An 18,288-nucleotide genomic window follows, 5' to 3' on the forward strand; every position below is an offset into this window, starting at 1 on the left:
CCTAAGGCAAGATGCTTTAAGCCCTCTGTCATGCCTGTGTAAGGGCTGCTGGAGGGTGCCTCGGCTATGCGGCTGCGCCAGCACTGGGAAGGTGCCTGCTGCTTAGCCAGCTAGGGAAGGAGACATCCAAGACGGCCAAGATGTCTCCTTCCTCGGGGGAGTTAGGAGAAAACTCTGTTCCTCCGAGCTCTTGTGGTAGGTCTGACGGCTGTCAGGTAAGCCCACAGACATCCAGGGGCTTAATTGTCTCTATTAAGAGACCATGCTCCTGTGGTCATGTTCCATGTCCACTCTCATGTTCCACTTCTGCACCTGGTTCCTTTTTTCTTAGAAGAGACAAACAGTAAAAGTAATGTAAATCTTAATGTCTTTTTTCTTTCCTGACAAGTATGGCAAAGTGCTGATGCATTATGCTCCTTACCTCATCTTGGCTACTAGAAAGTCCTGGGCTCCTACCTATATGACCCGTGATGTACTTGACCCTATCGCTGACCACCAATGCCACGCCCTACCTACCCTGCCCCCAGCTTTGTACTCAATAAAAGTCAGGGTGTGTGGATACGGGGCCACTGCCAGACTCCACGCTTCAGTTGGCAGTGCACCCCTGGGCCCAAACTCTCTTTTCTCTATCTCTGTGTCTTGTGTCTTTTATTTCTACAGTTTCTTGTCTCCACACCAGCAGAGAGGGGCTTAAAGGACCCTGTAGGACTGGACCCTACAGTTTGTGTATAGATGTGCAGTTTGAGGGGTAGCTTTAAAGCCTTGGAATCCTAGGCATAGTTTGTATGGAGATAGGCAGTTTGAGGGGTAGCTTCTCTAAGGTGTCGAACTCCACAAAAGTTCAGAATCATGTCACTGGATCCTGAGTTCATCTCCACAGACTGGGTGCTGCTCAGGTCAGTTGCTGTGGTAACTGCAGCAGATGGTCCATTTAGAGATGGAGTCTAAAGACATCATAGCCAAGACACAGAGTTTTAATATCAACTGAAGACAGTGAAGACTGGCCAGAGACCAGTTTGGGGAAACCAGAGGCTCTTCCCCAACCACGATGCTAGGAAGGACTATCCCCAGGGTAACAAATAAAGCACTGGACTGATTCAGGTGTGCTAGGTTCTCAGCAGAGGAGGGTGAGGGAAGAGATCCAGGGAGCCTGGCTCAGTCATCTTATCTGGTGCACTGTTCTTCCCTGGAGATAATTCTTGCAAAAAGGAGAGGATCCTATACAGACGAAAAATGCTGGTGTCAGGGCTTTTACAAAGTTCTCGTGGCGCTGTAGAACCTGCAGCAAGGTGCTCTTGGCACCCGGCACAGTTCTCCTCTGTCCTCATCCTCAAAGCAGATCTCCAAATTATCAGGGCCATATTTTGCTCTAGGTCCCAAGAGGGTGTTTCACTGAATATCACCATTAAATGATCAATAAACCTGGAGTCCTCATGAAAAGCAGAGATGAAGTCCAACTGGGCATACTCTGGGTGCAGAAAGAGCACAGGCCAGCTCAGCCTGCCCTAGCCATCTAGACTCAGCTTGGTTCTATAGGGGTTCTCTGAGCTGAGTCCATCCAGGGAAAGTTCACCTAGACCTTCTGAGGCTGAATCTTCATCCTCACAGGCAGCTTAACAGAGCCTGATATCCCAGCCTTGATGACCTGGGGTAAAGCCTCATTCTGATTCCTCTCCTTCTTTTCTTTCAGGTTGGCTTTCCTCACATCCCTCTGTTCAATTTGCTTCAGCTTGTCTACTTTAGCCCTCATTTCCAGAAGTTTCTTCTCTTTGGCATCTCCCTGCAGTCTCTTATCACCCCAGTTCACAGCCTTGGCACAGTGTTCCAGTTCCAGATGGCAGAAGGCACCTCTTATTATTGCTTTGAGGTAGCAGGGATTTAGCTTTCTGGCAGTGGTCACATCACTGAGAGCAGAACGAAAATTGCCCAGACAATATCGTGCTGCTGCCTGGTTGGTATAAGGGACAGCATTCAAATCAGGATCTTGCTTAATCCTTCAGTGTAGGAAATCACAGCTTTCTTGTGGTCTTTTTCTTTAAGGTAATCATTGCCCTCATCTTTATAGGTCTTGGCCTGTTCTTCTGGAGAATGCTCCTCATTAAAAATAATTGACTGGAAACAAGCCAAGTCAGGATTCTCCCTGAGGTTAATTTTTTTTTTCCTTTGAGCTTTCTCGCTTTCTTGTTTCTTTTTTTTTTATTACATTTTAGGTTTTGGGGTACATGTGCAGAACATGCAAGATAGTTGCATAGGTACACACATGGCACTGTGATTTGCTGCCTTCCTCCCCTTCACCCACATCTGGCATTTCTCCCCATGCTATCCCTCCCCAGCTCCCCCCACTGTCCCTCCCCTATTCCCCCAATAGACCCCAGTGTGTAGTGCTCCCCTCCCTATGTCCATGTGTTCTCGTTGTTCATCACCCGCCTATGAGTGAGAACATGCGGTATTTGATTTTCTGTTCTTGTGTCAGTTTGCTGAGAATGATGTTCTCCAGATTCATCCATGTCCCTACAAAGGACAGGAACTCATTGTTTTTGATTGGTTAATTTTTGATGGTGCTTTCTTCATCAGTAGGGGGATCTTTTCAAATTCCTCCTCCCACTGGTCCCCCTGAAAGCTGCCACGGTAAGGCTGGCTCTGAAACTTTTCCAGGAACGAGCCCATGGCATCATATGAGGTGGGGTCCTGCTCAGGTTGCTCCACAGCTGATGCCCTGCCCTCCAGCTCAGGTCCTGGCACTGGGAAGCATAGAAAATACTCTTAAATGAATAAAAATAAAACATCTAAGATTTATGGATACAATAAAAGCAGCGGTCAGAGGGAACATTTAAGCTCTAAACACATTAAACAAGAAGAATGATATTAATAGAAAATCTAATTGTGTATCTTACATAACTAGAAAATGAACAGCAGTCTAAAACCAAAGCAAGAAGGAGGTAGGAAATAATAATAGAGGAAATATAAATGACACAGGGAATAGAAAAACAAGAGAGAGAACCAATGAACCTAAAACTTGATTCTTTAAAAAGATTAATAGATTTGACAAACCTGTAGCTATACTAAGAATAAAAGAGAAGAGAAATCACAGATGTTACTACCGACACCACAGAAATACAAAGGATCAAAAGAGACTACTTATGGACAATTATATGCCAACAAATTGGATTACTTACAAGAATTCCTAAAACATACAACCTACTGAGACTGAATCATGAAGAAACAGAAAATCTAAGCAGACAAATAGTGAATAAAGAGATTGAGTCAGTAATCAAAAATCTTCCAAAAAAGAAAAGCTCAGTATCAAACAGCTTCTCTATGAATTCTATCAGTCCTTTAATGAAAGTTTACACCAATCCTTGCCAAACTCTTTCATAAAATTGAAGAGATGGGAATACTTCATAATTTATTGTATGAGGCTAGCATTACACAGATACAAAGCCAGACAAGGACACTACAAGATTATCTCTTATGAATATAGATGCAACAACTCTCAATGAAATCCTATCAAACTGAATACAGCAGCATATGAAAGGGATCATACTCCATGACAAATGGGATTTATCCCAGTAATGCAAGAATTGTTCAACATATGAAAATCACTCAACATAAGAAACCACATGAGTAGAATCAGGGAAAAAAAAAAGACCCCAAAATATATGAACATTTCAGTTGATGCAGAGGAATCATTTGACAAAGTTCAACAGCCTTTTAATGATAAAAACACTCAGTAAATGAGGAATAAAAGAGATCTTTCATAACATGATAAAGGTGGTATATGAAAAACCCACAGGTAATATCACACCCAATATTGAAAGACTCAAAGCTTTCCCTTAACAATGGGAACAAGAGCAGGATTCCTACCATGGCTATTTCTACTCAATATAGTAGTGGAAATTCTAGCCAGAGCAATTAGAGAAGTCAAATAAATGAAAATCATACAAATTGAATATAAGGACATTTTTTCTCTGTTCACAGATGATCTGGTCTTATGTATAGAGATTTCACGACAAAACTATCAGAGCTAATAAGCGAATTAAGCAAAGTTGCAGGACAAAAAAATCCAACAGATCCACTCTTAGAGAAGAGTTACTTGAACCGAGGCCAGGAGAGATACATTCTTTTGTTTTTAATGTCTATGGAAATGTCACATTGACTGTTGTTCAGAAAGCAATAACAACACAGTCTCTTGACTCAGTTACTGAGTTATTTTTTAGTTCAGTCTGCTCTCCAAATCCTTCCCTTTCAGATACCTCTGCCATCTAAGATCAGGACATACTGAATTTTCAAAGCACTTTCTGAGGAGTTGCATGAGCAAAACATACACCTGCTTTTGTTTTCAAGGGGTGTGGGAAAGAAGTAAAAAGAACAAATTGTTACCATAAAATTGGAAATGAGTCCCACTACTGCAGTAAGACTTAACCTGGATATAGGAGGCAAAATGTTGGACATGGGCTAATTAATCATCAGAGAGTTATAGGGGAACCTGGGTGAATTAAGCCTGGGGCAAGAGACAGCTAATCAAAGATCTTGCCTTGCAACCCAAGAAGAAAATGCTTAACTTAGCGCCTGGAAACTCTGAGGATAGAAGGAAATGCGGTGTGTGGCCTGGTGGCCTCAGAAGCTGGCATGGTTTCCACGCCCAGGGTTGGGATGAGCCTTCTCTCCCTCACCATGGCAGGCATCTCAGTCCTCCCCAGGATGTGGAGGCTGCCTGGCCCTGGCCTCACATCCTTCTATGAGTGACATTGTTCCCCCTTGAAGCCCAAAGTGCCCCTGTGATGGTATTTGGAAGAGAAACCTTTGGGAGACAATGAGGGTTAGATGAAGTCCTAAGGACCTCCATGATGGAATCAGTATCCCTACAAGAAGAGGAATAGACCCCAGAGCTTCCTCTGTCTCATGGTCCTGTGGGGACAGAGGCAGAAAGTGGCTGTGTGCAAACCAGGAAAGGAGCCCCCACTAGGGAACCACTTAGCTCGTTCCCTGACCTTGAACTTCCAGCCTCTGAAATGGTGAGGAATAAATGTTGGCTGTTTAGGGTGTCCAAGTAATTTGTTATGGGAACCCAAGCTAAGACATGCACCTTCTCACACCTGAGCCAAGTAGACAGAACACAGGCTTTGGTGCCAAGCATACCTGCACTTCATCACATACCTTGTTTTGTGGCCTGTGGTTAGGCAGTGCCCTGGTGACACCCCACCTGGATTAGAAAGTCCTTCTCATGCCACATATGCTCCCTGCACCATGGGTGGTTCCCATTGTGGTCTCTAAGGCCACCAGCCATTCAGATGCTTACACAGCAAGTGTATGGGGCTGTGGTTGGGCTTCTCAGTGGTCAGGGACATGAAGAGCTACATCTCACCACCTTCCATTCTTCTGCTATCACATGCCCTTTGTATTGAACTCTTCTAAGTTTATGTTATGAGCCAAACCCTCTCACCCCCAAATTAATATGTTGAACTCCTAACCCCCAGGAGCCCAGAATATGTCTAGATTTGGAGATAGAATCTTTACCAATTAATGTAAAATGAGATATTTAGGATGGGTCCTAATCCAATATTACTGGAATCCAATATTCCTTATTAGAGGAAATTAGGACTCACAGCTAAATGACTATATGAGGACACAGGGAGAAGATGCCCTGTCTACAAGACGGGGAGAGAGGCCTCAGGAGAAACCAGCTCTGACACCTTGATCTCCAACTTCCAGCCTTCAGGGCTGTGAACACATTTCTGTTGTTTGGGCTGCACAAGCTGCAGTCTTTGTTACAGCAGCTGAGCAGGCTGATACAGGCTGTCACCACTCAGGGCCTTCACCTGTGCTTCTTGTCGGGATGCCATTTCCTTCGTGTCCATGCAGCTAACTTCCATTCCCTTCTCAGGAATTCACTTGGGCATTCTGAAATGTTCCAGGAAGCCTTCTCTGCACGTGTCAGCCTAGGCTCTGCCTTCGGGGCGCCCCTGGCTTCCTGGGCGGGCTGTGCTTGCAGGGCTGATCCCAGTGTGCTGTATCCCAGTGTGCTGTACCCCAGTGTGCTGTATCCCACTGTGCTTCCAGTCCTCGTTTGACTGTAGATTCCTCTTGTGTCCAGTTGTTTGTTATCTTTGACTAACAGTCCTCAGTGCCCAGCACTGTGTCTGGGATATAGGCCATGCTTAACAAATGATGCTGAATGAAGAAATAAATAAATCACAGTGATAAACCAAGGTGAAAATCTGAATGTTATGTTACCAAAGAAGCACAATAGTCTACTAGAGTCCAACACAACCATGCCATTGGTGCTATCCTGGTCTTTTGATTTGAATCAACTGGTAATGATGTTGATGGTCTACTTCACTTGTGGTTTTGACATGACTGTCATATCCCTCAAAGATAAACAGATCCACTCTTAGGGGAGAGCTACTTGAACCGAGGCCAGAAGAACTACATTCACTTATTTTCGATGCCTACAGAAATGTCACATTGACTGTTTTTCAGAAAGAAAAGATAGCAACGCAGCCTCTTGAAACTGTTATTGAAGATTTTCAAGGGATTTGCAAATTATTATTTTTATTATTTTTAAAAATCACTAAAATAAATTATTTAAGTTTTAAAGTATGTGTGCTTTCCTACAATCCCCCCTCACTTCAAATACAGTCAATGATTTTATTCTCTTGACTCATGTCCTTGTCATGTGTGTCCCTAATTGATCTCAGGCATGGAGGAACTCAGAATCTCCCAGCCATCTTTATGCGGCAGAGGTTAGCTGATATCCCCAACAACTAGCAGTGCTTTGGGTAAATTATTTTTAACCAAGCGGGGAAACAGCTTTTTTTTTTTTTAATCTACTGCAAAATTGTGTAGAGAAAATTTCCTTGTTTGTGTTTCCTTTTAAAATGATAAAGACAGAACCAGCTTTCAAAAGGAGAAATGACACAGATGTAGAAAGAGGTGTGTGAGGTGGGCTTCTGCATGCTGTGCACCCTGCCTTCTACACAAGCCCCAGAGCCCATTCTGCTCAATAAGGGACCCCTTGGGTGCCAGGCCTGCTAGCCAGGCTGGGCTACAGCCCCTTCATAAACTTCTAGTATGACAGTGTTGTTAGACAGCTCTGTTTATTTTTAAGTTTTAGGTTCCACTTGGAAGAATAAGATCCATAGAAAAGCATGTTTATCCAGCCTGCTTACTCTTGTTATTCCTCATTCTTGGAACCTGTGTGGAAATCGTTTAATAATTAATTGCTTAAGATTTTATTTCCTTGTCCTGTTGTCTTGGTGTTTACTGCCTGTTTCCCAGGATACTGACGAGGAAATGGAATGAAAAGGCCTTTGACATGCTCTGTACATGACCACCCTGAGTTGTACTTGGCTATAGGAGCTTAAGTTCACAGCTAGAGTACAGAGGCCAGAATGGCCAGCTCAGTTTCTTGGCTGCATCATCGTGTGCACTTTTCCCTCCGTATCAGTATTAAACCTCTTTCCAGCTCTACATGGGACATGCTTTGACTCTGGGGTCAATGGACTTGTTGAAAACAAAGACTGTGATGTTGTGAGTGATGTGCTGCTATAGGAGAGAATTGGTCTCAGCAAGAACTACCCCCACGTCCCAATGACACCTCATCGAGTCGTCCTGAATCACTGAATTATGTCTAATGTTAACATGGATGGCTCAGATCAGAAACGCAGAGGCAAGGAAAGAGGTAACATGAGTGGCTCAGATCAGTCACAGAGGCAAGGAAAGAGGCACCACGAATGGGAACAGTTCAAGGAAGCTTTATCAACCTCTCCAGACCTTATTTCTCCATCTAAGCAGGTGGAGAGTGGGATGCGAGGATGTCATGTGCCAGGTGCCAGCTCTGGTGCCAGTCATGTGCCAGTGTCCAGTCAAGGCTCACTCTTCCTCCTTTGTCTTGCTTCTCAGCTTCCAGTCTAGAATCCTTGTTCTGCATGCTGGGGAAAGCACCAACTTTGGAGTCCCCCAGCCCTGAGTGTGACTGTGGGTTCTTGCTTTTCATGAGCGTTTTCGGGCACATTTTCTCACATTTCTAGGCCTCAGTTTCCTCTTCTGTATAAAAGGAAAAGCACTTATCTCATTATGCTGTTTCGAGGTTAAAAAAATACTGTGAAGCATTGAATGTGTTTTGAGCATATTGTATGCACTCAATTCATAATCATTATTATTTTATTTATAAATATAATATAATATAAATATAATACAGTGTTTCCCAACTGGTCCTCAAAAGAAGAATGCCTGAAATGTATTGATATTTTTCTTTTTGATTTCTGGAACTGTCATATGCCAAATGCTCTTGGGACACAGAATTCTATTTTTCTGGAAATGAAGTCATGGGTTGAATGATTGGCAAAGAAAGACATATTTTATTTTGTTTTTTATTCTTCTCTTTCCACAAAGTACAAAGTGGATTATTGGCAACCCTAATTTAAAATAGTGCTAACTATAAAGTGTATGTAACAGTACTTATTTATTCTGGAACTTTATGATGAAAAATGTCCTAGACCAGGAGTCAGCAAGCACACTTTTTCTGAAAAGGACCAGATGGTATATATTTAAAGCTTTGCAGGCCATCCTGTCTCTGCCACAACTACTAAACTCTGCTGCTTAGTACAAAAGCAGCTGTGAGCAGTATAGAAATGAGGAGTATAGCTAAGTACCAGGAAAACCTGAGCGGTGTGACACTGGCTGGTCAGGTTCTCCCTCTGTACCTTGCTTTCCTCATTACAAAACGAGCATCAGTCTGAGGATGCTACACAACGTATCTAAACGTACCTAGCACAATGTCAGGCATGAACTAATGGAGCTCACTCTGGCCTTTTAGGACATGGGTCCACAGTCCATGCTGCTGTATTCATGGTTAGTTTAATTTTGGAGTCAGGAAGGCATTTTGTGATCTATCTATTCATAGCAACTGGGATGCTGTGTTGAAAATGATGCTGGGACTGTCTGGGCTTGGCTAAAACGTATACATTGATACCCATTCCTAGACTAAGGAGTGTTTCTTCTTTTCTTGTTATGCTCCCTGTATTTCAGCCATTCTATTCTTTTGGTTTCTTCAGTCTAGTTTTTTTTCCTTTATTTTTTTTCAGTCTCATAGCACCCCTTACCTTCACTCACAGTGGGGAAGTGGGTTATGTCTATAATCTGGCTAAAGAGATGTTGACATGACTATTTCTTTGAAGTTTTGTATGGCTTAAACTCTAATTTTAATCTGATGATTGAGAAAAATGTCCATTTTAGTTGATTAGTGTTTTCTTAAGGAATAAAACGGCTTCTATGTATGTTTGTTTTATTTTTCTTTTTGAGATGAAGTCTCACTCTGGGGTGCAATGGTAAGATCTCAGCTCATTGCAACCTTTGCCTCTCCGGTTCAAACAATTGTCCTACCTCAGCTTCCTGAGTAGCTAGGATTACAGGTGTGTGCCACCATGCTACAGGCTAATTTTTGCATTTTTAGTATTTTTAGTTGGCCAGGCTGATCTTGAACTCCTGAACTTAGGTGATCCACCTGCCCTTGGCCTCCCAAAGTGCTAAGATTATAGGCATGAGCCACTGCACCTGGCCTCTACATATATGTTTGTATGTGTAAGAGGTTGTCAATCTTAATTTAGGAAAAATCCTTTGTAATTTTCTAAGGTTGTTGTTTCTTCTATTCTTATCCCCTGGGATTGTCATGAAAGATGATTAATTTTTGTCTTCTGCAGTGGGACGTGAAAGAGGAGACTACAGCTCTGAAGCATCATTCTCCATACCTTTCTCTCGCTGCCCTCCCAGCTGGAGGTGGGCATCACCCCCACGGAGCAGATCAACGAGGCTGGCCCAGTCATACAGGGGCTTTTTGAGTTTGTAAAGTTGGAGGAAGCCCACAAGGTAGCTTTCTGCACCATCTGCTGAGTTTGTAGGTTTTTAAGGTCACCCTAGGGTTTGATAAAACTCATTGAAAGCTGTTACACTCATGGTTATGGTTTATTTGAGTGAAAGCATATAGTCAACCATTAGTCAAGGGGGAGACGCAGGGCAGAGTCGAGAGCTTTCCAAGTGTGGAGCTTCTAGTTGTCCTTATGGTGGAGCCTGGACAATATCAGCTCCTGCTGGGAATGGTATATTACAATACTTGTGGGGTATTGACAACCAGGGATATTCACCTGAGTCTTGCTGTCCAGAGTTCTGATTGGTTCTTGAGCAAAAGGACAGGACTGACTGCCCAAGTCACTGATCTTTATTCTCCAGCCCCTTTGGAGGAAGAGTGAATACTGCATGACCCAAAGCCCCTATCATAAATCACACTGCTGTTAACTGCCCAGTGGCCAAAAACCCAGGCTCGGGTGAGCTTCTTGGTTGGAGATACTTATATTTATCTTACCACACGTCATTCCTTGAAGAAATTAATGCTGTCTGTGACTCTGCTGGACCATGATATTTGGAAGGTCTGCATTTGGAATCCTCTGGGACTCTGCCCCATGTGTCTTTTCCCTTGGCTTATTTTAGCCTGTGTCGTTTCATTGTAGTATAGCATTCCATAAATATGCTAGTTTTTAGAAGAATTCTGTGAATTCAGTGGAATTCTGTAGCTGGAGAAGGGGGTGAGGGTGGAGGTATATGAGAAATATTTGTATAAAACATATCGTGAGGCACAGGCCAACCAGAACACGGAGGAATAGTCAGGAGATGAGAAAATGCGCCTCTTCGCACACCTTACCACCATGCTAACAAGCCACCAGTAATAAGTGGGTTACAAGTGAACAAGCTGTGAGATAAAGACTCTCTCTGAGAACGTTGTATAAAAGAAGGGTGAAGAAAATCAAAGAGGGGTGGAAAACTTTTCAAAAGCAACAACACAACGAATGCGCCTACTGGAGGCGTTTGAAGTCTTTGGTGGCTATAGCTGCAGCAAGCATTAAACACGTCTCAACTCCCAGACTTACCAAGTTTACCATAAATCTTGATATGTGTTTGACATATTATTATGTTAAATGATGATTTACCATAAATCTTCATGTTAATGTCCTATTTACCTCAATAATTATTACCCTATGCAACATGAAATTACAAAGAGAAACAAGAAATTACAAAGAAATCAACAAGAAATTACACAGAATTTTGACAAAGGCAAAATAAATTTAAAATTTTAAAAATGAAATTACAAAGAGAATTACAAAGAAATCGACAAGAAATTACAAAGAATGGCAAAGGCAAAATAAATTTAAAAAGACAAAATAAAAAGAGAGAAATAATCAGAATCAAACTCTGATATGACACAATTGTAAGAACTTTTAAATAACCATGTTAAGAGATAGAATAATAGAGTAGTAATAATAATAATATACAAGGCCAAGCAGATAATGTCAGAAGAGAAATGAAAACTGTAAAAATGTATCAAAAAGAAGTACTAAAAAAACTAACAAAAAAGAAGGATGTCTTCAGTGGACTCATCAGGAGCCTCAATATATCTAAAGAATCATGGAACTTGAGTGTAGGTCAATAGAAACATCTTAAACTGGGTTGCAAAGAGAAAATTAAAAATAATGATACTAAAGAAAAAAATACAAAAACTGTGAGATAATATAAAAAATTATAACATACAGAGTACCAGAAAAAAAAAAGAAAAAGAGAATGGGTGGATAGAAAATATTAAAAAAAGATAGCCAAGAGCATTCTAAGCTCATGTTTTATTAATTGAAACTACAACACACAGGTTCAGGAAGCTATAGATATTATATTCAAATTGTAGAAAATGCAAAACAAAAAAGAAAATTTTGAAAAAAGCCAGGGAAAGAATATACATCACTTATAAAGGAACAAAGAAAATTACATCTCATGCATATATTCTTCTGCAGTAACCTTTTTATTATTTAGTGTTTTCTAATAATGAGGCATGAAGCAAGAGTACAAATTTTTAACAAATAAGCAACGATTGCATAAATGACTCTATGCTCCACACAGTGGACAGGAAAATATAGAATTGAGTAAATCACACCCTAGGCAAGACATCCAGGCTTTCAACATTGAGTGGTGTGACTGTGATAACACATGGATGCTTAGAAGACAGGTGGGGAAGGGGGGTGTTGGGATAGGGCTTCTGGGCATCAGAAAAGCTAATTCTGATGTAAGTCCTACAGGTTCTCATTGCAGTGGGGTACATATTGCTCTCATTTGGAAGAAGGGTGGTAGTCACCACCATGGTGTGTTTCTAAGGCAGTGGAAGTATTTAGAGCCAGGAGGTCAGCGGGAGCCTGCTTTTGGAAAGTGAGTTCTTATGGCTTATAAACCTATCCAGCAGCAGCTAGAGTTAGAGAACAGAAAGTGATGAAAAGAAAAAGTGTCTCATCAGAGAAAAGTGCCCTCTGACAAGTCAGACAAATGGCTTCCTCATTTGGAAAGCGTGTCATTTCAGCAACACTGGGAGTCTTGAATTGGGAATAAAGCAACATCCCTAGTGGATGTATTGAACGGAAATGGCAGGGGAAAGAAAAGTCATTAATTTAGCGATAATCTGAGTTCTCTCCACATTACTCATTTCTTATCCCAGAATGGCAAGACTGAAATGCACACCAGTCAAGGTGGTAGCTGAGCATGCAGTGTTCTTTCTGCTTTGCTTGGCTTGACTTACCAAGAGGCTGGCTGTCAGTGGAGAGAATTAGATTGGAAGGAGATGTGGGAGACTTTTATCTATATGAGACCTCCAGACATTATGTAAGAATGGGGAGTGAGTACTGAAGACCAAGGATAATGACTTTAAGACACCTGAGGTCCTAGAATAGGAGCTACTTACCTGTGGGGTGGAGAGCCTCTCTCCTGCTTTTTCTCTTTTTTTTTTTCGAGACGGAGTTTCGCTCTTGCTACCCATGCTGGAGTGCGATGGCGCGATCTCGGCTCACCGCAACCTCCGCCTCCTGGGTTCAGGCAATTCTGCCTCAGCCTCCTGAGTAGCTGGGGTTACAGGCACGCGCCACTACTTTTTCTCTTGTTTACTCCTTGTGCTTTCTAAACATGCATAATTCTACAGTACAAATTCGTGTTCTTATTCTAGCAATGGAAATGGGGTGAAAATTTGAGAAGACAAAGATACAACTGAAAAGGCTTTGGGGCAGGAGAATAGCAAGAACCTCTAGAGGCAGGGATGGCTTAGAAGAGGTATTAAAGGAAAGCTGTTCAGGAAAGGAGCTGCAGCGGCTGGTTTCCCCAAGGCGTTACGAGAGTGTTTCTAGCCCAGTTGCTAAGGGACTAGCTTAAAATCTTTTGCATTTGATCTATTTCCTTCCTTCTAGATTATGTGGGATCACTTTTACCTATGTAGATTTGCTCAAATCAAATGCAATGGTTATAACTGCTTACTACTTCAAGAAGAGAAAATGTCTTACTTTTTAATGACTTTCTGTAGCAGGAATACTGGGAAGGCCAACTTGGAAGGGAAAAGGGTCAGCTCCAGGTAGCTTTAGTTCTCCATCTGTCTGTCTCACATCTCTTTCTTTCCAACAATCATCTAATGCCCTTCTCTGAGGGTGGAGCCAAGGCACGGAGCTCTAGGACCTGTGTTCTGATGGGAATCCATAGCTCTGCTTTGGACAATCCAAGGATATCCCATCACTAATAATGTTTAGTGTTTCTTAGGACCATCTGTTATCAAATTGATACTTCTCTTCTTTTTGTTTAATTCAACAGGGGAGAGGTGCTACCAGTTGTGTTTATATATTGTAACAGGTTTCCAAAGAAAGCCTCAAACGTGTAGGTTTGTTGAGGACAGGCCCCACAGATTAGTACGTTTGACAAATTCTACAGGTGATTCTAATCCAGAAACACTGGTTCATGATAAATTATTTCCCCCAGACAAGGCTCTTTGAGATGGACCAGGTTAGGAACAACTAAGACCAGCAAATGTGCTCAAGAATTCCAGTGTTTTTCCCATAATGAACAATTTCATTCAGAGTCTCCGCCACTGGAATGTCCCTGTAATTCCTCACACTCATCACTATTATATTTTTGATATATTTGATGGTGTCCCAAAGTGCTCTCAGGCTCTGCTCATTTTCTTCCTTCTTTTCTCTTTTTGCTTTTCAGATTGGATAATCTCAATTGTCCTATCTTCAAGTTCCTAGAATATTTCTCTGTCAGCTCAAATTGACTGTTGAACCTCTCTAGTAAATTCTAAAACTTCAGGTTGCATTTTTTTTATCTCTAAAATTCCTATTTTATTCATTTTTGTAATTATTATCCCTTTATTGATAGTCTCCATTTGCCAAGTCATTGTTCTGATTTCCTTTAGTTCCTTGTCTATGGCCCTTGCAACTTTCTGAGTATATTTAAGACAGTTGATTTAAAGTCATTGTCTAATAAGGCCAGTGCCTGGGCTTCTGCAGGAATCATTTCCATTCATTTATTTTTTCTCTTCATGACTGGGTCGTACTTTCTAGCTTCTTGGCATGCCTCATACATTTCGGTGAAAATTGGATACTTTGAATATTATAACATGGCAAGTTTATAAACCAAACTCCCTTCCCTGAGGTCTGTTGGTGCTGCTTGTTGTGAGTGATTGCTTGTTTGCTTGTTTCATGAATTTCTGAACTTTTCCCCTAAAGTCTATTCTTCATTGTGGTTGCTGAAGTCTGCATTCTGTTATCTTAGTGGTCAGCTAGGTTTTTTGAGTTTCTTTACATGCCTAGAACGTTTTCCTAGTCATTGCAGATTGGGTCTGTGCGGGGGTACTCCTTCAAAGCCTAGCTAGGCCATTTACAACTCTACCTCAGCCTGTACTCCCTGTTAGTAGGAAGGTATGCTGGAGGTGAAAACCAGATGACCTCAGGGCCTTCTGAGGCCTTTTCTAAGCAGGCATATAGCCCTGAGACTGCACATAGCATTCCTTAATGCCCAGCATAAAGAGGAGCTCTTAAAAGCTCCCCTCTCCCCATTTGTCTCATTTCCCAGCCTCTTGCTTCCCAGACTTTGTGATCTGGCTGTTCTTTTTCCTGATTGTTATGGCTTTCCCTAGCTTTCCACAGCCACTGCTTTTACCTTTAAATGCTTTGGCAAATGCTCTCCAGAAGGCTGCCACTCGGAACTTTCCGAGTCAAATGAAACAAAGGCCAGCTCTTGTGTTGGTGTTTCAGGGACCTCCCGCCATCAGGCTGGAGAAGACATCACAACTTTTGAGAATAACGTTTCTTTTTCTTCCCCTAGCACCAGCAACCATGAGCATGGGCTGGAATCATCATGGCCACCACTGATCTGGGGAGGCAGGGTGGCAGGAGGGTTATGTCAAATGTCACCACAGTGTTTTACACAGTGGCTTCTTCTTAAGCATCTCTTTGGTTGTTGTAAGTTTTTGACTAGATTCGAGAGTTCTGCAGAATTCCGACAGTTTTTGTCAGTTCATTAGTTGCTTTTGTGGAGAAAGAAAGATTTGGGATTTTTCTAGTCTGCCATTTTTCAGTGATGTTTAATATATTTTTAACTTCAATTATGCAAGATTTAATATAAAACATCCTTTATTTCATGACTATTGTCATCAATGGAATGTTCTGCAATTTCCATTTTTGAAAATTTTTCCATTTCTATATTCTTTACTCATGTATAGACTGTCATGCTAAAATATTAAACCTATGTCCTTTAAGTCATTAAATATGCAGTTATATACGTAAATGAGAATCCTTGAAAATGCGTACTTCTCTTTTATAGCAACAAAAATGTAACAGAGGATTTTCTCCCTTTCTCCCTGAGGTGCTACAGCATTTAATTCATTAAATATTTCTGACACTTTGTGGGCCTTTGACCTTGCGCCATCATTGTTTTTGGTCCTGGAAAACCACATTCATCTTGGAACATGTTTTTGTCCTCAGCACAATTTTTTTCTTTTCTGGTTCAGAGTAGGGACCGCAGCTTCAGAGGTGTTCATGTCACAGGACTTCCCGGGAAACTGAGTCTTTTAAACTTTCATCTACATAGTGAGGAGAAGCAAGGGGGTCTGGGGTGACCACAGATAAATGTGGAAATGCCATTTGGTGTCAGAACATGCAGGCTATCTTAGGGCATGCCAGGAAGACAGGACTAGCCCTTACAGTTCTGTGGAGGACACAGTCTAGCTGGGAGAAGCTTGATGCTGACACAAAAGAGGAGCCGATGCCACTGTGCAGCTGAGAGGGGCCAAGAGCAGCTGCAACAGAAACAAAGAACAGGACAGACAGAGGAACCCTGGGGAGGGTGGGGGAGTCTGCAGGATGTTGCCAACAACTGCAGGTTTTCTTCAAGCTCAGAATCATGGTGAACACAACTGTCAATTAGTGTCAGTATATGTCACAGCTTGAAATCTCCAAAACTTCACTCACCTTGTAAAAACAGGCCAACCACCAGCAGTATTACAGGCGCCATTACCGTAGGTTGAGAAACTGGAGGCTGGAGGGAATCATCTCAGTTAGACACACGGCTTCTGATGTCCACTGAATGTCAGGTGCTCCACTGGAGTCTGGGAAAACACCATTTTCTACCCCAAAATGTTGGCTGTAAAGTCAGAGGCATCTTTAGCTTGAAGTTCTCCCTGTATCTCCTGTAACATTCACATAGCACAGGGGGCCTCCGGGTAAAGCCCTAACATGGGTAATTTGTGTCTCCTTTCTTCTTGCCTTGGTTGGACCACATAACAACATGCAGACTTGATTTTCTTTGTTAAACTTGTATACACTTTTTCTACATATGCTTTATATGATTATTCAGGGTCTCTGAAATAACTAGGGAAAATTAGGCCATAAAATCAATGAATAAGATTCTAAATATATGATTTTCCTTTTGTAAACTATAATGACCCACAATTAGATAAAAATGTCATTTGGAATTCTAGTTCCTATTGGTACTGCTAATTATTATTATTTTGTTAATTTGCATTCAAGTGTAGAAAATAAAGGCATACAGTGACGTGGATCCAGGAAAAAAGATAATGCAATTGGAAAAAAATGGACTGGTAATTTAAATCCAGCTCGTCTGAGCTTCAAATCCTTGAGTGTGGGAACACATGGTTTACAGTCATTGGGGTCTCAGATTTCAATTCATTATAGCAGAATTTGAGTGTGAGCTTGAGACGATCAAGGGAAAGTCTGTAAGGGGAGTTAGGATTACATCAAAACATTTGTAACATTGGGCAAAGCAAGTTCCCAAGGCTGAATTTTAGCTTCTTAAGTAATTCTTCCTCTGGAGGACCTTAATTTAGGTTTTTTTTTTTTTTTTTTTTTTTTTCTGAAAAGAGTCAATGCTTTTAAAGTTAAGAAAGAAAAATTGTAGTTGTAAGAGGGAAGGATCAATAAGAATGTTCAAAATGGAAAAGTAAGTCAAAGTTAATATCACAATGTGACCAAAGCATAAAAATGTTTAAAGCTTTTTATGTGACACTTCTGGGTCATCTGAATGCCAGGGCCAAGTCCAACCAATTAGCCAATACCACTTTGAAAACTGTTTCTCACATTTCCTTTCTGTATTTGCAAAGACTTAAAGTATACTGTTTAACCCAAACAATGGTTCTTCGTGGGTGAGGACACGAGGGCCAGACTCTCTGGTCAGATCCACTAACTGGAATGGGGTGCGTTTCCCATGATGTGCAGGTGTTCATAACTTGTGCGTGTTGAGCATGGGGCCCAGACTGTTGATGACAAAGTATGTAGAGTATTTCCAGAAATCAGACTTGAAAATCCTGCTTTGAATCTGGACAGATCAGGTGCCTTCCTTAAGTGGCCTTCTCATGTGATACAGAAGGAAGTGCATAGAAATGGGATGTACAAGTTCCAGCTTTTCTACTTGGACCAAAGGCTAGCTTGTTACCTCCTAAGAACGGAATAATTTTCTCATCTGTGAAATGGGAAAAATGACCATCACGTGGCTGACCAGGGCCTGGTACTCCAATGTTCATGTGTCTACTCAGTGAGGTGTTGAAGGTGTACTCTGTGCCCTGCGCTCTTCCAGGGAGATAGTGGCAAGCAGGACTGTGACCCTGTTTTCACGGAGTTTATGCTCTCACCAAGTGTGAGAAAGTAGAAAATAAACAACAACAAAAAAATTTCCCAAGTAAATACTTAAGGTGACTTATGAGAAGTCAGACATGCGCCAAACTGGTGGGAGAGCATTTAAGTAGAGGAAACAGAAACACCAAAGGCCCTGAGGCAGGACTACACTGAGAGTACATTTGGATTAGGTCAGTGGCTCTCATACTTTGCTGCCTCGTTACCCTCTGGGACCTTGCTAAAACTCTGATCCTCTGTCCTAAGGTTCAGACTCAGCAGATTCGGGTTAGGGCCCAAGAATCCTCATTCCTCG

At 41.8% G+C, this 18,288-nt stretch overlaps 1 pseudogene; it reads right to left on the reverse strand.

Annotated features, from left to right (window-relative positions):
- Positions 1 to 1,159: 1,159 nt before the first annotated feature.
- LOC100395347 (tetratricopeptide repeat protein 4 pseudogene) lies at positions 1,160 to 16,359 on the reverse strand (annotated as a pseudogene).
- Between the last annotated feature and the right edge of the window lie 1,929 nt (positions 16,360 to 18,288).

Source organism: Callithrix jacchus, chromosome 11, assembly GCF_049354715.1.
Source record: "Callithrix jacchus isolate 240 chromosome 11, calJac240_pri, whole genome shotgun sequence".
In the NCBI taxonomy this organism is placed as follows: Eukaryota; Metazoa; Chordata; class Mammalia; order Primates; family Cebidae; genus Callithrix; species Callithrix jacchus.